A 27289-nucleotide genomic window follows, 5' to 3' on the forward strand; every position below is an offset into this window, starting at 1 on the left:
TCACTAACATCAGCTCACCAGTTCCAATATCACGACCAATAGAGAGTATATTTAAAGTCAACCTGATTTTCATTCTTATAGTGAAGACACTAGCGCCTCTCTTTTCCGACTCGCCCCAAAATTAAATAGACATAACCTTCCGGATGTCGTGACAGGTCAACCAAATTTCATTCATCTCGCATTACTCCTCCTCCGAGTAGAAATTTATGCCGCCAGTGTATTTGTTAACCTACACACAATCTGCGTGTATTTATTTCAGAAAAGTAAAATAATAAACCTATTGGGGATGTCACAACTTTGCTGAGACGTGTTTGGAGGTTAAAAAAAAGCAATACTGTGTGTACCTGCAGAATAGGTTGACCTATCCTTAATTTATTATTTAAAGTTACTCTTTAGATTCTTACACTTGGTTAATTATTTTTCCAGGTATTTTATATTTATTAAATTTAAAAATGCTCCATGCCATGCGTAAAGCAATGATTTGTTAGCTAGAATCGCATTACGAACTAAGGTGTAATAGAAGAGTCTACTTCTTTATACATCACAGTTATTACTTAGGGATAGAGCATGAAATGGTTAGAAAGTTGTTTCTCTTACTTTAAATGTAGTGTGACCATATAACGAATATGTTGAGTTTCGGCTGTACTCAATTAATGCAAAATGCAGTGTGAGAAATATAAACTTATGATCTCAAGCATCAAAGTTATAACAGTTTTCCAGTTTATGATAGTTGCGAAAACTAAAGTGCAAATTAGGTTTACAGCGATATTGCGGTATATACTCCAAAACCCGGCTTACGATATCTGTTTATGGGGACTGTAACACTTACACCCCAACAAGGCAAGTAGTCCTGTTACGGAAAAAGCCACGTATAACACTAATGGCGTCGCTTCTGCTATTAATACCAAATATGGTTCATTACGCACAGTAAATGTTACCCTTTGAGAGGAGTTTTGATTTTGACCTTGTTTTTCCTAACAGAAATAGGTCATCGAACTTTAACTTCGTAATGACAGTAGTTTGCAAATAGCAGAAAGACTAAATTTGGCAAGAAATTTCAGTTACAGGTTACTGGTGAATGAAATAATAAGGCGATCGCCAGCCTAATTAGGCATAATAATGTGATAACATTATTCAGAAAAAATCTGTTCTTACTATTGCAAGAGGAATTTTCATTTATTACTGATTAGTGAAGTGCAATGACTACACACAACTAGACGAACCACAGTAGGGAGCAGCAGTTATCACTTTTACAGGTGAGCAGTCATAGGATTGCAAATGAGACCTTCCCTCAGTCATCTTTATCATTACTTCTATCTTTAATTTTTTAAACTTTTTTTTCACAACCCACATTAGAGAGTAGAGCACATGATAATAGTCACGTTCAAATAACACACATTTATAGTACACAACAATAAAGTAACACTGTATACAAACCTACTAGCTTCACTTTTTCTGCAATCACTTTAAGTTGCTTTGAAAGGTAAACAGTTACTTTTATTTGTCTTTCTGATCGAAAAGAGTTAACTGTGGTCCCACAAGCTATCCCTTCATTGTAAAAGCAATATTATACACAGTTTCAGAACTATGTAGTATTATGGTAAAAGTGAGATTACTGCCAACTTCAGATCTTTAATCTTGCAATGTTTCAACAGTACTAGCATTGACAATACTCTCTACTACATTAGACATGACTTCAAGTGAATGTTCAGATTCCATCAACATCTAAACCAACTGCTTTTTGACACCACTTGTGAAGCAAGTAAATATTACTAACACTTTTGAAAGCAAATGTACATTAAAACACTTTTCCTCAGGTAATACACTTGCCTGATTTCATTTTTAAGTTCAGTTAATAGTTAAGATTGAAAATGATGAGACATAAAGAGTCTCTATTTATCAGCATATGAAACAAGTAGCTTTTTCCAAGCACATGAAGTGTCCTAGCGAAAAACTTTGACACACACGTTTAAAGCAATATGAAGCTTTTAAAACTTTCTAATATGTCTCCCATTAAAAGCCTTTCTTTGTCTATGGAACAGTTAATTCAATCAACAATATTTTATTAATTTCTCATTGAATTTCAGGAACTCATGGATAAATCAAGAATTTAGCCAGTTCTTTTTACAAAGGGCACTCCAATTTCATCACTTACAAGTAGAGGATCTTACTTGGAAAAGTGCACAGGACATACTCATTGTTCAAACACAGTGTAAGTAGGCTGTTTAGGTTTTCATGTTGGTAACGCCACGTAGCGCTATATATGAAAATCAATGACTGTGATGTGTGAAGTCTGTGGCTTCTTTGCATTATTGGAAATTTTGCTAATGTAGTGTTGGGCAGTGGGACGTGAACAGCGCGTCGCGTTGCGCAGTTGCAGGTGCGCCGCCAACCGTGTTGGATGTGGGGAGAGAGATGGCAGAATTTTGAGAGCGGACGATCTGGACGTGCGTCCTTCAGATTTGTAGTGCTGGATATTATGACTTTTCAACATTATTAAGGTAAATACATTGTTCTCTATCAAAATCTTTCATTTGCTAACTATGACTATAAGTAGTTAGTGCCTTCAGTAGCTAGAAACTTTTATTCAGCTGGCAGTATTGGCGCACACTGTATTGCAGTAGTTTGAGTAACGAAGATTTTTGTGAGGTAAGTGATTCATGAAAGGTATAAGTTATTGTTAGTCAGGGGCATTCTTTTGTAGGGACTGCGATGCGCTAAAAATATTGTGTGTCAGTTTAGTGTTGAACAGAATAAGTAAAGAGAGAAATGTCTGAGTGTGTTCAGTTCTGCTCAGCCGTTTGAAAATCAAATGACGTAAGAGGTTTATCAGCACAGCACAATGTTTCAATAGGGTTCCAATCTTAGAATTATAATTTCACAAAAGCAAACACCAAATTACTGGTTCATACAGTTACACAGTTCTGAGCTTTCGTGTATATGATGAACTGATTGCGCAATCGTGGTGGCGAGCACGTGGCGGCTACGTGATCCCTCCGTTGGCATTAATAACCTCTATTTACTTATTCTTGGTGTCGTTAATATCATTTAGAACCTATTACAAAGAGAGGTCACCAGTTTTCGACAAAAATTACATCTGAGGCCTTCCCATCTCAGTTGCAGCACTGTAAGCCTCGCTCGGCACCTGCGTTGTTCAGTCACCGGTCGCTGGCTGCCGACTGACCACTGCGCTCTCTCGTGTGCCGCTCAGGCTGAGCGCCAACCCCACCACTTACGTTGCAGAGGGGAATTACTCTGGGTTTTACTTTATATACTGCAAAGTCCCTAGGTGTGAACCAGCTGTTACATAGTTACAAACCAAAATAGTTTTAAAAATCTCATCGTCTGAACATGTTAAGAACTCAACACAAAAATATACGTATTTAAATTCCATTGCCCTACAAAAAATACAAAGAACTTAAATCGCAAAGAACAAACACTTCGCACAACTCTACTTGTTTACCGTATATAAATGACATTTCGTAATAGAGAATATACATTTTACATTATTAAGAAGTAATCAATACACATTATTTACAATATCGATTGTAGTGTTACAGGACCTTCGGGTACCAGCAACGCTTACTTTTCCAGCTGCAACTGTGAATAGTGTACTACAGCAACAGTTGTTATCCTTTCTCCTTGAGGTCGAATCTCTAAATTTACCTTCACAATACGGGATATATATGTAGGAGGAGACAATACGTGGGTTGACCTTGGAACAAATTATGGCGGTAAACCACACCTTCATACACAACAACTCTCGTTTAGCGTCACGTATGGTCTCCTGGAGTGCCCTGGTGACACCAGCGGGTTTCAGTCACGGCCGCGTGGCCCCATGATGCTGTGAATTTAGTGGAAGGAAATCATCAGAATCGCGTGGCAAATGACACACAAGAATTTAGTTCTGGTGGCGGCATCTTAGACCATCGGGACCTGCAATTAAACATAAAAGAGGCTTGTGCTCCTGGATCACGTCTCTTTTCCAGTACCCACGGTTGCCGTAAACCCTGAAAAGAACCAATCCATGCAGCTGAAAGCGATACTTGCGAACTGTTAGCGGTGCCGGATGCTGTGATAGGTGTGACAAGTGGAGCAGCATCCCATGGCGGGGGCCATGCAGAAGTCCTGCCAGTGATGGCCCGTCTCGTGGGCGGGAGCAATAGGATGCGAGGAAGAGTTGCAGCTTCTTTTCCCATGTATGGGTAGTGCGAAGCTTGCCACAACGATCTCTGGTCACAGCTAGTTAGCCTCTGAAATAAAAAAAAAACTGAATGAAAGGATCAATAACGAATTTGAACGAATGTCATGTGACGTCCGCAACGACCAAACACAACGTCAACAACGAACAAACTGAAATAAAAGGGGGGGGGGGGGTAGAGTCTTTTGATTCATAATAAAAACCTTTTTGGTCTAGCGTTCTAATCCCGCTGCTGCTTAAATTTTGATTAATGATTGGCATTGGCAGCCGTAGAAATCCGGCATAAAACGTCACCCTCATTCTGCAAAAGGCCTTGTCAAAGAAGGCGGAGGAGTAGACAAAGGTTCAGGGCACTCTCTTGTCTCAGGGGTGGCGAACTGCCCCTGAAGTCGGAAGAATCAGCAATGATCAACGGCATAAGGATGCAGAAGGCAATGGAGACCACTGCCCTAAAGACACGTAACGTGTGTTCACAGGATATGTGAACTGTAATAGAAGAAGTGTCTTGATGAGCTATCCATTGGCATATGATTCTGGAATAGTCCCCCATTCTGATATCCGGGGGACTACCAAGGGGGAAGTGACCATGAGGAAAAGATTGAATTATCAACGGAAAGATAACGTCGGGGCGTAAATGACCGAAGCTTGAACGGGATAGGGAAACTATAAAAATCTGAAAATGGAAATGTAGAGGCTCAGTCTAGACATAGGAGGTGCCAGTGAAGTGAAGTGGCCAGAAGACAATGATTTCTGCTCAGATGAGTTTAGGTTAACATCAACAGCAGCAGAAAATAGTATAACTGGAGTAGGATTCGTTATGAATAGGAAGTGGAGGGGAGGGGCCAGAGAGTGTGTTACTGTTAAGAGTTGAGTGACTGGGTTAATCTTATCAGAATCGATAGCAAACCAACATCGAAAACGATAGTTTAGGTATACATGCCGACGTCGAACGCTGGAGATGATAAGATAGACAATGTGTGTGAGGATACTGAAAGGGTAATACAGTATGTAAAGGGAAATGAAAATCTAATAGTTATGGGGTCTGGAATGCAGTTGTAGGGTAAGAAGTAGAAGAAAAGGTGACAGGAAAATATGGGCTAGGGTAAGGAATGAGAAAGGAGAAAGGGATACTGAATTCTCTAACAAGCTTTAGCTAGTAATAGCTAATACCCTGTTCAAGAATCACAAGAGGAGGAGGTATACTTACAAAATATTGGTGCATGACAGTTCTGAATACTGTTCAGCGAACGAGGGCAAGACGTGCGGATGTAATGCAAAAAATCTTGAGATGAAAGTCTGGTTTCTTGGCCTGTGCAACTTTTCTGTAGTGTAATGGAAAAGATTCCAGCAATTCAGAGTCTTGCTCATCGATCGGAAGGTGAGATGTGGCGCCTGCATTGTGTTCGGCTGTTGTGTGAGAGGATACCAGATAGCGAGGTCACTGGTCTCATCGGAATAGGAAAGTACGGGGAAGAATGTCGGCTCTTTCAAGGATCTTTGCCTGGAGTGATTTAGGAAAATCACGGAAAACCTTAATCAGGATGGCCGGACGCGGGAATGAATCGTCGTCCTCCCGAATGCGAGTCCAGTGTGCTAACGTCTGCATTGCCATGCTCTGCTGTAGGTCTCTACACAATTTCATACCGATACTGCGAAAGCAACAAATCACATCGTTGAATATTTAAGCTGTTCTTGTAGGAATAGGCTTTGACGGGTGAAACAAGGACTACAAAAGCTTATAATCTATCAATAAATAGAACTTCCGATCATACAAATAGTGATAGAATTCAGCGACACCACACAATATAGCGGGAGTCTCTTTTTTAATTTGAGCATAATTAATAACTTTGAGCAAACGCAATAGGTCTTGGCAGGAACTAAATGCACTAAACATCTGTCACTAGCAAAGCATTTTTGAGTTCCTGAGAGGCGTGCCGCCGGTCACAGTCCATACAAAAGGTACATTTTCGCGACGCAGACGATGCAAAGGAGCCGCAGTCTCAGGGGCATTCGGTATGAAGTGAATGTTGTATGTCGTTTTGCCTCATACTCACCGTAGTTGACATACATTACCAGGAACAGGCAGGTCACGGATTGCGAACAACTGAGATTGGAAGAGGTGTACACACTGACTGTTTTTCACAAGATCTAAGCACTGTAGCTCAGTTTGAAATAAGTCACACTTTTCGAGACGACACTTGAGTTCTACTTCTGACAACACTCAGAAAAGAGTACGCAAATTGGCAGTGTGTTCCTCTGGTGGACTACTTGAAACGACAGTATTGTCAAGGTAGTTCGATGAAAACGGCACTTTGTAATCAGCTGTTCCAGGCAACGTTGAAAAAGGTGGGTGCGCAAGCACTGCCGAAGGGCTAACGTAAGTACTTGAAGAGTCCTATGTGTGTATTTACAACAAACACTTTCTGTGATTCCACATCCAATGGAATTTGCCACTACGCACTTGCAGATCTATCTCAGAAAAGTAACATGCTCCACCAAGCCTGTCCCTGAGTTCCTCCAAGCGAAGTAATGGGTAATGTGTGTTGGTTGACTATAGGCTTGAAGTCAACACAAATGTGAATGCGACCACATAGCTTAGGCAACGAAACAAGAGGACTTTCCCATTAAGACTATCTTGAATGGGAGCAATTGCACCATTATCTTGCAGTTCTTTCAGTTCACTGACTGCTTTGCCTCTTACAGAAATTGGAATTGGGTGGGCTGAAAAACTTTGGCAGTGCATTGTCTTTCAACGTTACATGTCCTGCAAACTTATTGCTTTTTTCCCATTACTTCTGAAAATAGTTCGGAGAATACTTTAAGCAAGCTAGCGGCACTGTCTTTTGGGGCAAAAGTTGATATGGAAAGTACGTTCTCGTGAACACTAAGTCCAAACAAATCAACGCAATTTAACCAAATATGTTCTCACTGTCTCTTGATTTCAACACTATAAGTTCACTGTCCTGGTGTGAGGCTTGTAAGTGGCAGGCAAACTACACTGTCTCAACACTAGCATCACCTGTCCGTTGTAAACAGTGAGGTGCTTGGTAAATTTCGAAAGGATTGATGAGTTTAACTGTTCGTACGTTGCGCGATAAAGCAAAGTTACTGAAGCACCTTTGTCTAACTGAAGGTTCACACGACGGCCAGCAGTTTGTAATGAGACAAATACACTACTGGCTATTAAAATTGCTACACCAAGAAGAAATGCAGATGATAAACGGGTATTCATTGGACAAATATATTATACAGGAAATGACATGTAATTACATTTCCACGCACTTTGGGTGCATAGATCCTGAGAAATCAGAATCTGTAATAACGGCCTTGATACGCAGGGGTATTGAGTCAGACAGAGCTTGAATGGGGTGTACAGGTACAGCTGCCCATGCGCTTCAACATGATAGCACTGTTCAACAATAATAGTGAATGACGTATTGCGACGAGGCAGTTGCTCGACCACCATTGACCAGACGTTTTCAATTGGGGGGAGATCTGGAGAATGTGCTGGCCAGGGCAGCAGTCGAACATTTTCTGTATCAAGAAAGGCCCGTACTGGACCTGCAATATGTGGTCGTGCATTATCCTGCTTATATGTAGGGTTTCTCAGGGATCGAACGAAGGGTAGAGCCACGGGCCTTAACACATCAGAAATGTAACGTCCACCGTTCAAAGTGCCGTCAGTGCGAACAAGAGGAGACCGAGACGTGTAACTAATGGCACCCCGTATCACCACGCCGGGTGATACGCCAGTATGGCGATGACGAATACACGCATCGAATGTGAGTTCACCACGATGTCGCCAAACACGGATGCGACCATCATAATACTCTCAACAGGACCTGGATTCATCCGAAAAAATTACATTTTGCCGTTCGTGCACCCAGTTTCGTTGTTGAGTACACCATCGCAGGCGCTCCTGTCTCTGATGCACCGTCAAGGGTGACTGCAACCATGGTCTCCGAGCTGATAGTCCATGCTGCTGCAAACGTCGTCGAACTGTTCGTGCAGATCGTTGTTTTCTGGAAAACGTCCCCATCCGTTGACTCGGGGATTGAGACGTGGCTGCACGATCCGTTACAGCCATGCGGATAAGATGCCTGTCATCTCGACTTCTAGTGAAACGAGGCCGTTGGGATCCAGCACGGATTTCCGTATTACCCTCCGGAACCCACCGATTCCATATCCTGCTAGCAGTCATTGGACCTCGACCAACGCGAGCAGCAATGTCGCGATACGATAAACCGTAATCGTGATAGGCTACAATCTGATCTTTATCAAAGCCGGAAACGTGATGGTACGCATTTCTCCTCCTTACACGAGGCATCACAACAACGTTTCAGCAAGCAACGCCGGTCAGCTGCTGTTTCTGTATGAGAAATCGGTTGGAAACGTTCCCCATTTCAGCACGTTGTAGGTGTCGCCACCGGCGCCAACCTTGTGTGAATGCTCTGAAAAGCTAATCATTTGTATATCAAAGCATATTCTTTCTTTCGGTGAAATTTGGCGTCCGTTGCATGTCATCTTCGTGGTGTAGCAATTTTAATAGTCAGTAGTGTAGTTTGTTAGAACGTCGTTTGACGACACTAGAGTGAGAAGGATGCAGAACATTAATATTACTTGTTGTAGGTTTGGAAAACGTATCATTCACTGCATGTGCACGAGATTGTTTTTTCTGGAAGTTTGAAAAATTGGCTTTGGTAGGGTGTTGCGAACAAACTGTTTGGACTTAGCTTTTTTTCCACACTTGTAACCCGTTGCATTACGCAATGGGCAACCTTGTCTTTGAGGGCGAGCAAACATCTAGAGCAAGCCTTCACGAAGTTCACAGGCTTGTTTACATGTTTGCATGCCTGCCAGCGCGGCTGTGTACGCGCTCGTTTCTGCGGCTGCTTGGGGGGTGGTTGTGAGCAAGGGACTACTCGACCCGACGAATTAAGGCCTGGAAAAACTTACCTGCTGCTGTGGCACCTATATCCTATTGCTCTAAAATTTGAAATACTGGAGGAAGTGATGGATCCTAGAACTTTAAGATGTATTCCCGTATTCTACTATCTTGGACACTGAATGTTATTCTATCTCCAATCATTAAACCACTATATAAGTTGCCATAACTACATTTAAATTTACGCTTCATAGTCATACCCATTAATTCTGTGTATCACTGACGGTATGTATGTTCCGGTTTTTCTACAAGCGAAAGAACTGGTATCCGGCTGCATTTACTTGAGCTTGCTGGTCATAGTACTGAGTAAATGGAGCGATTGCTTCGTCACAGCTGAGTTCGTCGGGAGAAGCAGTTATGAATAGCTTTGGATTAACCTAAACACTGGGGACCCCCGATGTTGAAGCTTTACAATACCTTGAACTGGATGAACTTCACAACCTGCTTAGAACTTTGTCAGGTATTCGAGAGGTTCTTCTCCTGTGTCTTTAGATTCCCAGAACTTTGGTTTGCTGGTGACTGGCATTTTTTTGACTGATTTATTTTTTATTTATTTATTTATTTATTTATTTATTGTGCGTGCTATGCAGCTTGTGCATCCAGAATTTGCTGTACCATTGCCCGTAGGTAGCAATTTGTTGGATCTGAAATTGAAAAACTTGTCTTAGATTGATCACATTTGTCGTCTGTGGCTGAGGTGCGTGGTCATTTGGTGGAGGGGTCGGATTACACATGGTTTACACAAGTACGTCATAGCATAAAGCAAAGAAAGCATCTGAGAAGAGAAGTTTCATTAGTTCTGGAGCTCCCCACCGGGAATACATGCAAGAACACAACAATAAAATAGCAAAATGATCACCCCTGCAAGCTACAACACAAGAGAAGCAAACAAAATCTTCTGCTGCGCTGAATTATCCACGTAGCCACTTTTGTGTCGTCGTTGACACTATAGAGTTTTGTACAATGGGAAGCAGGGAGAGAATGTTGTTTGGTGGCCAGTATTCTCTTTTTACAACACAATTGCATCAGCAGGGTTCTTTATTCATAAGAATAAGTAGCAACTTATCTTTAATCAAGTTGTTGTGTCACACGCTGTTCCTTAGTAGTCCATGTTAGCATCACTGCTGATGAAGTGCAAGTTCCGCTATGTACACTACTTTGGTCGTTAGGTACTGACTGAGCACAGTCAGTCACAGTCTCTACTGACTTGGGAACCACATGAAGCCCACCATTCATAAGTCTCTATCGACTCTGGTTGCAACTGACTGTCAGTAACTGACTGGCTTCCATTCCAAGCTGGCGATCCAAATACTGGAGGCAGAGAGGGCGTTGGCAACGCGTTTCCTGCGAACCTGTCTTTGGCCTCCCTCCTGATAGGCACACTTGCTTTATCGCCTGCTATCGATCATCTCGCAACCTCTTTGCCGACCCGAGTGCTGGCGACAGCTTACGCCAGTACAATGTCGATGGTGAACAGCCAGTCCATAAAGAAATACTGTCAAAAAACGTGGACCTTTACGGTACATAGTACATGTAATGTGACAAGGCTTCTCTCTTTCCATCTACCGATAGCTCTCATCAAGGCAAGGAACATAAGTCACTGTCGATCAGAGTCAAGACGTTCAATAGAGAACAGTTAGGAACGGAATAAGCTACCAAATTTAATGACTATTATGCAAAAAGAAATATAAGTCTATACATTTCGTCGAAACAAAGCGCCATATCATTCTTTGTGTATGATTTCCTACCACTGTGCCTAAAATATATTTGTGCAACAATGATTTCGTTGGAAGGTTCCCATTTATTTTATTTTATTGCTTTTGTAGAATTGTGTATGAACATGTGCATTTTCCGTTCTTTTGTTTATATATCATCCCTAATTGCTCAATTAGGGTAGCTAGTTTATGGATAAATTGTCTGTTGTTGTGGTCTTCAGTCCTGAGACTGGTTTGATGCAGCTCTCCATGCTACTCTATCCTGCGCAAGCTTCTTCATCTCCCAGTACCTACTGCAATCTACATCCTTCTGAATCTGCTTAGTGTATTCATCTCTTGGTCTCCCTCTACGATTTTTACCCTCCACGCTACCCTCCAATGCTAAATTTGTGATCCCTTGATGCCTCAGAACATACCTGGTTAAGGTGTTCTTTTAGATATTCCCAGAGTTCAAAGGTGACGTGGATTCAGATAAAGATGTATACCTGGAAAACATCTGGTGATAAAAGGTTCGTGGGGGTTTGCGGTAAGCAGATCTTTCACTGGGCGAGTGAGATGAGGTGTTGATCACTTTTAAATACGAACATTGCTTTCGACACGATTGAGTTCCTCCAAAGTAGGACTCACACGCTCTAGAAGGAGGTCCTGATAACATGCAGACGTCACGGTACACCTGACAGACCCTCTGGATGTATTCTATTGAAAGAAGAACGAACCGAAAATAAAGGTTCCTGTGACTTCACAACACAGTCAGATCCGGCGAGTGCAGTGGCTCTTCTTTCCCAACGCGCGGTTCAACAGTACCGCAAATTCGTCAGTTTTATGTTCTATGTATTCACTGTAGTGAAAAATATGCTTCGTCACTCTACAGAAAATTGCCCGACAACACACCGTCAGCTTCGAACCATTCTAGAAATCGAAGAGCAAATTCAGAAGCACTGTATTGCAGTGATTGTGTTTCTACTATGTGCTGTGCTATGTCGTTGAGACCATCATGAATGGATGCCTGAAGGACATTGCAGAGTACATCGCAGTAACTCAGACACTGCAGTATATTATTTAATGCCATGACAAGACCGCGACAAAAATCGTGAGTCTCGTCCAGTGTGTATATTCCAGTACAGGGCGTAGTCACAGTGTGACAAATGGAAGTTTGGGCGACCGCTCGCGAAAAGCGAGAAATACGGATTCGAGTCCACTTCCAGCAGAAATTTTCATTGCCAGCAATACACTTTGCAGCTGGAGCCTGATCGTATCCGGGATTGCAAATTGCTGCTCCGTGTGAATCTTTCATGGGTACGAGTGTAATATAGACTTCCCGTGCTGATCACCATAGGATGGACAATTCTCGTGACACCGAAGGAGCACTAGCATTGCCCGGGCCAGGTGCCATATGGTCAGTTACAGGGACAGCAGCTTCACTATTAACTTACACCGGGATGGACAGCTTGCTCTTCCGTGTGCCACAAGTTCACCTACGCTTTCAAATTTCATTATCATCTTCTTTAAAGCATTTAATGATATCAGGCCTATCCTCCGGCCATTCGGTTAGCGATACTTTATCTATGCAGCTGTGTAATAGCAGCCGTTACACAAACAGTTTCACTAACAATACATGGTCCTTCTTCTCCCCAGCCTTGATATTCACTTATGTTATGGCTTGTCACTGTAGATGCTATACCGTCATACAAACAGTGTACAATGTCAGATAAGCACCTGAATGCCGAAATTGGAATTATAATATATTTTTTTCACAGTGAATCGGTTCAGCATCCACGCATTAGCATGTACTAAGTTTCGCGGCAGTACGATAATTACCGTCTGCAATGGACGCTCGTAGCTGCACTTTAATTATAGCCATCCGGTATATTCCTAGAGTTATCATATAAAGCCGGTTCCTGTCACTTCGTAAGCAGGTTTCATCAGTTTGCCACTTCAGTTTCTTCAGCAGCTTTGTGACACTCTCCAACAAGTCAAATAAATCTGTGACAATTCGTGATGCTCTTCACCATTTAGGTGTAATATCCCATGTTACCGTTTAAGTTTGTCCAACAGATTCAACCATGATATTGCTCCCCAAGTTTGTAACTACTTTTAACTTTAGTTACCAGTTACCAGCTTTATGGTTGTGTCAAAAATGGTCCACATTATTCAATCCTATTTGATATGTTATGTCAAGGATTCTCTTGAAGCAAACTCTTCATGCTTTCACTAAATCCGGGTAGCATACACTCTTAAAATTGTAGATTCTTTTTTGCAGGTCTTTCTTGATATTCTGGCGAATATGATTCGGCTAATAAAACTGCTACAACGTTTCTCCATCTTTGGTGATTTTCATGTTGTACATAAAAATTAGCGATAAGGAAATTTCATATTATTAGTTTATTTAAAGAGAATGTTAGATATCAGACTGCAGATTTTTGCCTGGGAAGAACTTTCGAGCTACAGAAAACCAGAAATCTATGTACACAGCCATTATGCATTAATTCCGAAATTAAATGGAAACTGTTCTTTATGAATCTGAGTTGGATGCACGTAGGTGCATGCTGTTGTCTGTGATTCCTCTTTTTTATCTGTAAAGGTAAGATGCACATGTAAATTGCTATTTTGACATTTTGATAGAAATAGAATGAGACTGAGAGGTATCTTTGTGGTGATCAGCCAAGCGGATCAAATACCTTTAGACACAGTAATTTGTACCTCATTTTATTCCACTCCAAAATTTAATTTTCAATGCATTCCATATGGAAGAAAAGAATTACAGAACATACATTTTAAATTAGCCTTCTGCTTTGCCGGAAGCCAACGTACTTCTGTAAAGGTGAGAAATTAAACATGGAGAGGTTGTCTCACGGATACGAATTTTAATTTAAATATTCACAGTACAAATTGCATACAAATATAAGCAATAATTAAGAATTAATATGGTTTTAGTCAGACGGATAGTCAACTGGTACAAATCAACGATTTTCGTATGGTCCAAGTCGATATGATAAGCTGACTACTGAGGTGTCTGCTGCTTAAATATGGTTCCTTACCATGAGGCATAGCCACGGGCGGTAGCCGCACGATCTAGAGCGTCTTCCAACGGCTCGCACGGCTTCTTCCGTCAGAGGTTCGAGTCCTCCCTCGGACATGGGTGTGTGTGATGTCCTTACCGTAAGATAGTTTGAGTTAGATTAAGGGCTGTGTAAGCCTAGGGACCAATGACCTTAGCATACCTATTGCCGCCAACATACAGTGTGCGCTAGGACTACGAAAATAAGCTTCGAGAAATTACAGCTAATTGAGAAGCATGAAGTCTCTCATTTTTCCCTCGTCCTCTTCGCGAGTGAACGAGGAAAGGAATGACTAATAAGGGTATAAGGTACACTCCGTCACACACCATACAGTGGTTTGCGAAGTATCAGTGTAAGATGTAGATGAAGAGTTCAGTCAGTGCATCTGAAATACTTAACGAGGTGCCATAGATTTTAGCGCACAGGACTCGCTTTTGAGAAACAACGTTTCAAATCCCTGTCCGACTATTCAGATTTAGGCTCCCCGTGATTTTCCCATATAACAAATGCCACGTTGGTTCCTTTAGAAAAGACGGGGTCAGTTCTCTTCCCCATCCTTCTGCAATGCGAGATGGTGGTCTGTCTCTAATGACCGTGCTGTCGACGGCAAGCTAACTCTTTTTCCCTTCTACCATTTGTACTCTGAAATATATCGCACTGGGTACCGTAAAATGTTTTCCTCTTCCAAGCAATTTTGAGTAAAATTACATACATCACGTGACTGCAGCAGGCTGGATACCTGTACCTTATTCGACACAGGAAATCGTTGAGCCTTTTGGAACGTGCTGTCCTGTGACTCCGCTCCAATCACGTAGCACGTCGGCTGATACGTTCGTTTAATGCAGAACGTGACTGCTGCCTGCGCGAACCGCCGTTGTAATTAGAGAGATTGTCGTCTACGTGTCGACAATACCGTCGCACCCGTCCGCAACGCGTCCCGTACAATGGAATTCGCGGAATAACCTGTTTACATTTCGCACTGCGTCATTTGCAAATAAGGCAGGACAATGAAATTTTAACGATGGCACGCAGCTTCATTTATGCTACATTGTACCGTCTCGTTGTAAATATCTGCCAGCAGTGCGGGGTTAGCTCTTACGGAGCGTTGCGTTTGTTATGAAATTTTCGTATTGCATATCATTCAACAGTGTTGCGTTGTAGTTTTGTAAGGATCGTTTTTACAGCGTTATAATTAAACTTTTCCTTGGCAGTTAAATTACTTGAATAAAATTCTGTAGAGAAAGGTAATGGACTTTTTGCTAACGCAGAGTCTACCAGAGTGGCCGAGCGATTCTAGGCGCTACAGTCTGGAACCGCGCGACCGCTACAGTCGTAGGTTCGAATCCTACATCTGGCATTGATGTGTGTGATGTCCTTAGGTTAGTTAGGTTTAATTAGTCCTAAGTCTAGGGGACTGATGACCTCAGAGGTTAAGTCCCACAGTGCTCAGAGCCATTTGAACCATTTTGTTAACGCAGAGATTGGTGAAGACTAGGTGGTGGGTTCCGTGAGGTGAAGCTATTCGTTTGAATTTATTCACCGTGTAATGAGAATTCCACGAGCAATTTAGACATCTTAAAGGGGAAGGGTCTGGCCGATTATCATAAAGTTTTGCAAGGATGCCCTATTTTGAAAATAATAACGTCTTTAGGCGTTTTACTAGACTCTATAGTCTAGACGTAAAATCGTACTTTTATGCTGCAAATGGAAACGTCGTCTAGAAACAAAACAAAATTTATTAATTTAATATGGAGTCCAAAGTTAATAATGATCGAGCTATAAACGTTTCTTTTTTTTTCTTTTTTTTCTATCGTGTTCCTTGCACACCCGTTACTCTACGCGTCCAACAGAACAATAGCGATAGTCAAACGGTCATGACATTAGATTACCAAACTTCTGGTCCGTATTCGATTCCAGGTGATCGCTTTTCTTCATTGAATTTGCCTTTCGGTGACTCTCATAATATTCTAAGAAGAGCAGTATTTTCTTTTTTTGGTTTATTTATTTATTTTTTTGAAGCAAAACATGGAGAGGGGAGTTTTATAACCAGATTACTACATATAATGTATTGGCAGCTATTTTTATCGTATTGCGTAGTAGAAAATAACACCTACAGGTGTATTATTGCAAAGCTATCGTCTATTCGTCTATCTTCTATTCGTGATTGCTCTCGCAATCAGTGGGGCGAAAGATAATTTTTTCTCTCATCACGCGCAACACACGGACTGATTCAAGTTGCTAAAAACAGATCCACCACACCAGTTTTTGTGCGTACCAAGCGTACAAAGGAATATCCTGGTTATGGACGACAGAATGAATTTTTATTCCATCCCTCCTATCCTTCAATTCTTTGCTCTGCTGTATGTCGCATGATTTTGAAGTCATGTGATGAAACCCTCACATTTCGGAAAAAGTAAACGTTACACGCTTGACGAAGAGAGGTGCATTTCGCTGTACCACTCTCAAGTTGCAGGTCGGTTGAGCGTCATCTGCAAACGTCCTATCGAAGCTTGTCATGTATCAACTGTCATATATAACTGTCAGTGTATTAAATATAATTATTTAGCAAACCATCCGATGTTTTACTTAAAAAATTGTTAGATATACCGAGAAAAAATTCGAACGAAAAGCAAGAAAAAGCACGACTACATTTTGTTAGTATAATGCCTCGACCACTCGACCAGCGACCTGGCTCTGCTAGACGCATAGAATGGCAGGTATCTAGCTGCAGCATGAAAACTGAGAACCTCGCTCTGCTAGACGCATAGAATGGCAGGTATCTAGCTGCAGCATGAAAACAACCGTCAGTAGCTGTATGATTATTAACTTTGGACCCAATATTACATTAATAATGAAATATTTCTTTTTAGACGATCTTTCGATCTATAACATTTAAAATAGCATTGACCATCATCAACTTTGGCCTAAATTTTTTTCAAAAACTAGGCAGTTCCTAGCAAAAAGCGAAAGTATGTATCTCTTTATTTTCAAGAGAGAATGTCCTCTTAAAACTGGATCACTTCCTGACCAACATGCTGCCCTTGTTAGTCTACCTGAAGATGAGGTTCGGTGCTGTAGTTCCGAAGACGATGGCTTTCCTAATGATTGTAACATGTAAGAGACAGGGCATCCCCTTCCTTCCATAGATATTCAACACCATAACCTTAAAAGAGACAAGAAAGAGGAATTCACCACCACCTCTGCCAGTGCGAACAAAGTGGAATTTGACCTGGCAGAGCAGTAAGCTTTGCAAGGGTCAGACACATTTTGAAGGAAATACGCTGAGAGGAAAAAATGCTTTTGACTGCTACTCAGCCGAGACGTAACAGGAAGTTAGAGTGGAGTTCGGATCAAAGAAAGTAACTACGAGGTGGGTCCTCCTCGTGCGGAAAAACCACTTGCATTTTGACATGACTCTCCATAAACTTACAGCGTCAAGAGCGAGAATTAGTGAGCAACTGTGTTTTCGAAAACGACTCACTGTTGGTGTTATAGTTTAGCCGTTTTGAACGGCTCTCCCACCCTCTACTGATACTTGCACAGGCCATGGCCGAGAATTTCCCACTACCGGAAATAAACGATGACGTAATTCATTGTGAGTATACAGAACCCAATGGACGCCCCTGGATAAAATATACACAGCACATGTCATGTGGCTTGTAACTGAAAAAGCTACACCATGATGTCTGCAATGACAGCAAATTCAGCATTTGTCTCCCATCTTGATCTCTGTCAAAATGGAGATAAATATGGGTAAAAGGTTGAATCACAAACGAACGGTAACATTCCACGAGTCAGAGTGTGGAAGGTCAGATGTTTCGACATGGAAGGCCAATTTAAAAATCTGAAACGAGAAACGCGAAGAAAATGTAAAGAAGATAAGGAGGTTAGTTCAGATGAATAAAAGACAATGTCAAGAGCAGCAGAAAACGATATACAGGGACTAGGGTTCAGTATGAGTAGGAAAGTAGGGCAGAGAGTGTGTTACTCTAAATAGTTCAGTGACAGGGTCTCATAAGACTCGTCAGCAAACTACCGCCGACAGCTATCGTTTATACCGACATTGAAATGGCAGTCGGGAGGACTGATTAAAAATGTAGAAACCTCAACACAGTCTTCGGTGAAAATTAAATTTAGAGTTGTGAACATTAACGGTGCAACTGAAATTCGATATCTGAACTCAGAGGAGAGAGCTGGTACACAAAAATAATAGCAGGGCTCTACGAGAGAGGCGAAGAGCCGGAAGACCTGATAAAAGTCGATATGGAAGACAAAGGGGAGCTGTCAGAGTTCAGCAGGACTTGGGAAGGGTTGGGGTTAAATAAGATGGAGATGATCGATAATGTTCCTTTGGAATTTCTTGAATATTTGGTTGTAGACTAACAGTTTGACTGCTACACATGTTGGCGTGAACATTTATGAGACTTCTGATATACCAGTAGGCTATCGAAAAAATATCATCCACGAGATAGCAAGGGCAGATAAGTGCATAACTACCGTACAATGGGCTTAACAACACGCACGTCCAATTAACTGATAAGATTAATATACGGAAGAATGTGATGGAAAATTCGTGATCTGTTACATAGTGATCAGTTTTGGTTTAGGAAAGCAAAGTGTACATGAGAGGCAGCTCTGAAGGTACGACTGATAATAGAAGAAGGACTTAAGAGAAATCAAGACACGGTCACTGCGCTTGTCGAACTAGAGAAAGGGTACAGCGATATCAGAACGGAAGAAGATATAATAGACCTGCTAAGAAGAGTGCCTGCACTACGCTTGTCCATCCTCTTTCAGAATACTGCTGCACGGTGTGGGATCCTTACCAGACAGCACAGACGGAATACATCGAAAAAGTTCAAAGAAAGGCAGCACGTTTTGTATTATCGCGAAGTATGGGAGAGACTGTCACAGAAATTATAGGGGCTTTGGGCAGGAAATTATTAAAATCAAGGCGTTTTTCGCTACGATGAAAGCTTCAAGAGAAAATATAAGCACCAACTTTGTCCTCCGAATGCGAAAATATTTTGTCGACACTGACCCTCATGGGGAGGAATGATCACCACGACAAAGCAAGGGAAATCAGAGCTCGTACGGAAAGATATAGTTGTTCATTCATTCCCCGTGCTATAGGAGATTGGAAAAATATGGAATTGTAAAGGTGGTTCGATGAACCCTCTACCAGGCACTTAAATGTGATTTACAGAGTATCCATGTAGATGTAGATGTAGATGTTAGAAATTCTGATGAGTAGTGGAGTGAACTGTAGGAAAAGACGTACCGAATAGGGAATTATAAGAATGGAAAAAGAAGAACTAAATCCTCAGACTATCTAATATGTGTGAGACTGGTTCTGATGTATGTTCATACCACAGTTGAGCAAGAACACTCTATGAATGTTTTAGGAGTTTGGTGTTGAACCTACGGCCTGCAAGGTAGGAAGATAGCATCTCATTGGAGTGCAGGAGTTCGGAGAGTGATGTAATCAGTGATCTCAATGTCGGTTCCACTACACTATCTGTAAAATAAACTTTATCGCTAACACAAATAAGTGTAAGGTTTCTGGAGTAACTATATGCTTTAAAAAGATGAAGATCTTAGATTCTCGTTATTGAGGTTTCTTATGTAACATCCACGAGATTAATTTTAGCTACAGTGCGACGAGAGGAAATTATGGCTCTAGCAGTTATAAACACTATCTAATCGACATATAAAAGAAACAGTGAAAACGATGATAAATATTTATTATTTATATAATATTTTCTGATGTAATTGGACATATCAATGTGTATCATACAAAGACAATGACAATTCTAAATTCCTTTTATGATTTGCGTTTGTCTTCTTTTGTTTTTACCTTTTGTTGGATGGCTTTTTTAGGTTGCGGATGCATATCAGACTGAGGTCTGTTACAGAAATTGTAATTATTTGTTAATTATTAGTTGAGAAAAGAGTTCATTATTATTATAAATATCAGTGAATGATTATTTGTAACTTTAATTCCTCACTCAATAAGCATTATCTGTGTTAATTATTTCTTTCCGCTGCAAGGAGCGCAGCCATTGGTGATAGAGATTTTTATCGCGTTTTTTGTCTGTGTTTTCCTTAGAAAAAACTCAAATAACTACTTGATGAAATCTAAATAGTGCACAATACGAAAGTAAAGTTTATTAAGCATTTCAAATATTTATCCTATTTGCTCTAACAATAGAAAGTCTCTATCAATTATCTGTTGCCATGTCAACAATTACGTCAGCGGCAAATTCAAATTATGCAACTCTGCGGACATAAATGCTGAAGTTAATACGTGTAAAAATAAATGTTCACCGGTGGTCCCGAACTCATTTTAATGAAAATAATTCGAATCAGATTGGTTCTTTAAAAACAGTGCTCATAGCACAATCCTTGTAACAAACTTTTCTAGCTGATGTATGGAGCCGAAATTAATTAAGCAGGAGTTGCGAACGATATTGTTTCAGGTGACATAGGCCAGTGTCGACCTCGGCTGCTATTCGTTGGTTTTAATGATGGTTTTGCTGAAGATAACTGCATCCATTATAATCAATAGTTGTATAGAATCTGTTGTATGAACTGTGATTTAGTCACACTTACACAACTTACAGACAACTTGACCAAATCTTTAGCCGGGAGGAAAATTATTTAGTATTTACTCAATGTAATAAAATAAGATTATCATTTTCATTTACAAATTAGTTAAATACCAAACCACCGAGTAAAACAGCGAATGGCACACTTATTTCTCTAATTATGATTTCATGACACAGAAGTGGTAGCACAATTACGTACAGGGTTGTAAAATATTGATAACTGTGAAGCGAAATTCCTATCTATTATAAAGATCTGTAACGGTAAGATGGTTGATGACCATGTCTGGAGGTCCGTAAGAATACAAACACAAATTAGTACAATTGGGGTCAGAGATATCAGTTACGCTAAAATACACAAAATTGAATTGGGGTCGGTAAAGAGGAATGAAAAAGAATTAGACAGTTAAAATAACTCAGTGACTTTTAGTTATAAAGTACTCAGCAGTGGCTGATCAATTCGTTTCGTCAAATCGATAATCTCGAGTTTCTGCTTCCGCTAAGCCCAACAATAGTGAATATGTTTCACTAAAGGTAATGTCTGAATGTACTAAAATTATGAGAGACGGAGACGACCGCATTTCAGAGTTTGAATTGAATATCGCTTGCTGACGCAGCGCGAGCGCGTGTGATTACCTTGCATCGCCGGCAGCAATGACTGTCGGCGTGGGCTATGAACCTCAGAATCTATTCTAAACTCTCTCGACTGTTAAACACCGCCTGCCGCGGTGGTCTCGCGGTTCTAAGCGCGCAGTCCGGAACCGTGCGACTGCTACGGTCGCAGGTCCGAATCCTGCCTCGGGCATGGATGTGTGTGATGTCCTTAGGTTAGTTAGGTTTAAGTAGTTCTAAGTTCTAGGGGACTGATGACCACAGCAGTTGAGTCCCATAGTGCTCAGAGCCATTTGAACCATTTTTTGTAGGATGAATTTCCCACATCTTCGGTGAAGCCGAGACTGCTAGTTAGTCCATAGCTAGGTTAACTGTCGTGGTACACGCTATTTGGCTGGAACAGCGCGTACGTCGTTGGCCTCAAAACGCTCGCAAGCGTTAACTGTCATTGCTCGGTGATATTCTCCGTACTAGCAGACTTTGCAGTTTAACACCTTACTAGTTAAGACATGCCTGTGAACAAGTGTTCACATAATTATTCTAGAAATCGTCTCAGCGCGGCGCGAGTTGCCTTGCTCAAACACTTGACGATTATCTGCAAGTGGAGAAGCGAATTACGCTGTCTGCAATTTGCCTATATCAAAGCTCGTGGCCACGCTTTTTCTTTGTGGGCAATCAGAGCGTTCGTACTTGTTATAGCCCCACCCACAGGAGTTTTTGTAACCTATCACAAGCTGCCGTTAACTGTATAGCTTAAGCAGCAGTGCGGTGGTATAGTGCTACTAGATGCACCACCCGGTGTTATCCGCGATTAAACAGTAATTTGTAAAGATATGTTAATGCCGAAACACTCTATCTATGCGTATGCACCGTCACAAACATTAAAGAATCTATAGGAGAAGCTGAGACACGAACCATTCGCAGCCGAACCAAACTCACGGCATCGGAAATCTGTGTTTCATATATTGCTTTTGGCCATCTTCGGGGTAAACAGTAAAATACTGTGTTATGCTGGTTTCTAGTATTCCTTTTATCTTATTCCTGCCGTACACGTATCCGATATTTTGGAATATCAGAGTATGTCCTGTATTAAACTATTCTTTGCCTGTCCAAATAAATAAATAAATAAAACTAAAAGGATTACAAGTGTTACCAGTTTCTTTTTACCCTTTTTCTTAAGCACGGAAATAAAAAGCTCACCCATTTCAGAAAATAATTTCTCATTACTCGTAAATATCCGAAGTAACTGATTACAAAATGTGATCGATACTCGACGCAGGCAGTAGTGAATAATAAGGTCCCTTACTGCTCATAGCACCAAAACAACTGCATGCCAAACGGTTTGTTGTTGTAGTGCTATTCAGTTCAAAGACTTCTTTAGTGCAGCTCTCCATGCTGCTCTATCCAGTGCAAGCCTCTTCATTTCCGAATAATTACTGCAACCTACTTCCATTTGAACTTGGTCACTGTACTCAACTCATGGTCCTCCTCTACAATATTTACATCTCACACTTCCCTCCAGTACTAAACTGGTGATCCCTTTATGTCTCATAATGTCCCTATAAAGCAATCCCCCCCTTTTAGTCGTGCTATACGTCAAATTTCTTTTCAACGTAATTTATTAAGTGCTCATCATTGGTTACATGATCTCCCCATCTACATTCTTCTGTAACATCATATTTAAAAATCTTCTACTACCCTCTTGTCTGACCAGTTTATCGTCCACATTTCACTTCCACTGAAGGGTACACTCAAAACAAATGTTTTTCGATAATAACAAATCTCTCATTTGCCATTCCTAGTCTAGAGTTTAAACCCTTTCTCCATCATGTTACTTTGCTGTTCAAAACTGATTCACTACATTCAATGTCTCATTTTCTACTCTAATTCTCTCAGTATTGTCCGATTTCCCTTGAGGTTACAGAAGTCGTGGAGTAGGAGTACGCACGTATACAGATGGCGGTAGTATCGTGCATAGGAGATATAAAAGGGCAGTGCATTGGCGGAGCTGTTATTTGTACTCAAGTGATTCATGTGAAAAAATTTCCAACGTGGTTATGACCGCACTACGGGAACTGACAGACTTTGAATGCGGAACAGAAGTTGGAGGTAAGAGCATGGTATATTCCATTTCGGAAATCAATATTCCGAGATCCACAGTGAGAAGGATGTGCCGAGAAAACCAGATTTCACTCACCACAGATAACGTAGTGACCGATCAACTTCATATAGCGATCGAGAGCAGCAGCGTTGTGTAGAGTTGTCAGTGCTAACAGACAAGCAACACTCCGTGATACTGCCGCAGAAATTAATTTGAGACGTATGACAAAAGTATCTGTTAGGATGCAGTGGTGAAATATGGCTACGGCTAACGGGCTATGGCAGCAGACGACCGGCTCGAGTGCCTTTGTTAACAGCACGACATCCCATGCAGTGCCCATACTGGTCTCGGGATCACACCGGTTGGACTCTAGACGACAGGAGAACAATGGCCTGGTCAAGTGTGTGCCAGTTTCAGTCGATAGAAGGTGATGGTAGCCTTCGAGTGTGGCAGAAATCTCATAATCCATGGACTCAAGTTATCAACACCATGTTGTGGAAGCCCATCGTGGTGCCATAATGGCGTGAGCTGTATTTACATGGAATGTAGTGGGTTATCCGATCCAATCGAACCGTTCATTCACTGCAGATAGCTACTGTATGATCGGGTACCTCATTTGCAGCCATTCCTGGACTTCATATTCCTAGACCACTATGAAACTCTTATGGTTAAAAATGCGGATGAAGGCTGGCCACCGTTGTTCGCCATTGGATTGAAAAACATTTTGGACAATTCCAGTGAATGATACTGTCACCCAGAATTCCCAACATGAATCCCATCGAATATCTATGAGTCATAATCAAGAATTCAGTTGGTGCAAACAATCCTGCACTGCCAAAACTTTCGCAGTTATGGTCCACGTAGAGTTGCCCCTCGCAAAAGAACTTGCGACACGATATTCCTTTTGTCACCTCAGTTTAATTCTGCTACATTCCTTTATCTTTATTTTGCTTTTGCTAATGTCCATCTTATATCATCCTTTCGAAGTCTTTTACTGAATAAAGGAATTGCAATGTCATCGACAAACCTCAAAGATTTTTATTCTTCTCCATGGGTTTTGATTCCTTCTTCGAATTTTTCTTTGCTTTCCTTTCATTTTCAGTGCACCAATTATTAACATCGGGGAAAGAAAAAAAAATGGTTCAAATGGCTCTGAGCACTATGGGACTTAACATCTATGGTCATCAGTCCCCTAGAACTTAGAACTACTTAAACGTCACTAACCTAAGGACATCACACAACACGAAGTCATCACGAGACAGAGAAAATTCCTGACCCCGCCGGGAACCGAACCCGGGAACCCGGGTGCGGGAAGCGAGAACGCTACCGCACGACCATTTTTTTTTTTTTTATTATCAGATTGACTTGGTATATTTCACGAGAATTCAGACAACCATAGTCAAATCATCATTTAATATTAGCTGCAAAAAGAAAATCAACAAATTAGGTGAAACACAAATAAAACATTTCTTCTGAAGGGGAAGACCAACCCGTTACCCCACCCGTATGAATTTTGGGTGTATATATACACATGCAAAAGAGAGAGAGAAAAAAAAATTACGAAAAAATACAACAAGGGAGGGGACTCGAGCTCAGGGAAGAAACAGGAATCACAGGGGAACTTAACCAACCCCTTGACGGTTAAACACAAGAAAAAGCATATTCGCAAAAAGCGTTCGGTATTGTGGTAACCGCTGCCATTTCCAATGCGCAGTTGACAAATAATGGTGAAAAACGCGGGGATCTGGGTCATTACCGCCTGCAATGACGTAATGGACATAGTAACCCAAAGCCAGACAATCGTGTTCGTTTTCGTCTGAGGAAAATAAGAGATGTCCGGATGTAAGAAGATGTCGTCTGGGAATGCGGTTTCAGGCCCTCTAGTAAGAAAAGCTAATTGACGGCGGACCCAGAGCCAATGATCCCGTCCGCAAGCAACTAGCCTGTGAAGTAAGGTGTCAGTTTGATGACATTCCTCACACTGATCAGTCGGACGAAGGCCAATACGAAAAAGACGATCACCAGTAGGTATCAGACGGTAAATGACCTTATACCACGTTGAAACAATCTCCATCGGCAAAATGGGAAGACTAAGATGAGACCAGACCGTTTTCCATGACGTTGACGGGGAAGCAAGTTCAACAGAAGAAGGGAAACATGCTGTACCCCAACGGATTTGTAGCATGTTGGTAGTAATATGCGTCATAGAAAGTATATCAGCACCCAGAATACCGACAAGTACAAAGTATTCACGAATGTGCCGCAATTTAGGATTAATCCGTCCAACATCAACAGGAGGGGTCAGACTGGCCGGCCGGAGGCGGGAAAGTAAACGAGAGGTGACTGAATGCGGAGCCCGCGTACAGGTTAAAACATTGCGGCGGGCAAATAAGATGGACGTCTTCACTTTGACATCTGAAAGACCCAATCCTCCAAGCTTCCGAGGCCTGGCCACAACTTCATACCGGACACGGAAGACATGGCGGCGCCACAGAAATCGACTAGACAGCTGTTTCAGCCTGCGGGCCATCATCGCGGGAAGCGGGAAGACCTGCGCAACGTAGTATATTTTACTGAAGACATAGGTCTCTAAAACCCGTGCCTTGTGAAGGAGGCTAAGGGAACGGCGGTCATGTTCAAGGATCGCCCCGTGAACACGACTCGTAACCTCACGCCAATTTAGTGCCGCCATTTTGATCGGATTACGATCGACTATGATCCCCAAGGTCTTATGGCGAACGACAACCGTCGCCCAAGGAATGACGACATGATCAAAGCCTCTCAACGGCAGGAACGTGCATTTGCGATCATTAATGCGAGCACCAGCAAGACCACAAAATGAATCCAAGGTATCCTTAAGCTGCGGTATATCCTCGGCATGTCGTACTAAAACCATGACGTCATCGGCGTATGCACGAACTGCAAAAATTTCCCCCAATATACTCCAGCCACGTAAGTGCATGGTGAGATGGCGAAGTAAGGGCTCTAAGGATAGAACAAAAAGTGACATGGATAAGGGGCTTCCCTGGGGTAACCCCCGTCTGATCGATATCCGGGGGGTAGGGTGACCGTTCACAATCACCGAGACACTGATACCGGTAAAAAGATTAGTTAAGACTTGTCGAGCATTATTATTAAAGCCGACAGCGGTGAGCACTTTCGATAAAAAATCATGGCTGACGCGATCGAACGCTTTTTGGAAATCAAGAAAAAGCAAAGCCCCTGGGATATTAGCGGCAGCCGCCACCGAGATTACATCGCGACATTCGAGAACGGAAGTCAGTATCGTGCGTCCAGGCACACAGCTTTGGTGGGCGGCAATAATGGTATCGAGCAGCTTAGAGAGACGGATGTTAATTGCTCGAGCGACAAGTTTATAATCAAAGTTAAGGAGAGTAATAGGACGGAGGGAATCAATTGCAGGTCGATCTGTGGATTTCGGGAGGAGGACCATTCTGCCTTCCTGAAAAGGAGCAGGAAGTGAGACTCCCCGCATCACTTCATTTACCATTGACGTTAAGGTGTCACCAATGAGCGGCCAAAATTGAACATAGAACTCCTTAGGAATACCATCTAATCCAGGCGACTTGCGGGACTGCGATCCTGCAACAACATCATATATGTCATCCTTCTGAAAGGGACGCAGAAAGGCGTCGTTTAATTGAGGAGTGACGACGCGAGGCAGCAAGGAGGTTAAAGTCGTCAAGAGAGGTTTCCGCCGGGACATGAGTATCGTACAGATCAGTAAAATAGGTGTAAACGAAGTCAGAAATGTCACGGTGAGAGGTGAACACGCGGCCGTCAGCGGTTGTGAGGGAGGCAAGGCACCCACGTTTCCGGCGCGACCGTAAACGGACTAGATGGTAGAGTGACGTCAGTTCCTCTTGTAGAAGGGAACGTGGTTGAGACCTCGTCCGCAGGCCCTCCATTTGAATGCGTTTGATCTGCAGCAATTTGGCTTTGATGCGCTGTATATCAGTAACCCGGAGGGGAGCATGCGTAGCACTATCGTACAGTTGACGTAAGACAGAATAGTAAAATTCTTGCGTTC

Source organism: Schistocerca gregaria, chromosome 5, assembly GCF_023897955.1.
Source record: "Schistocerca gregaria isolate iqSchGreg1 chromosome 5, iqSchGreg1.2, whole genome shotgun sequence".
In the NCBI taxonomy this organism is placed as follows: domain Eukaryota; kingdom Metazoa; phylum Arthropoda; class Insecta; order Orthoptera; family Acrididae; genus Schistocerca; species Schistocerca gregaria.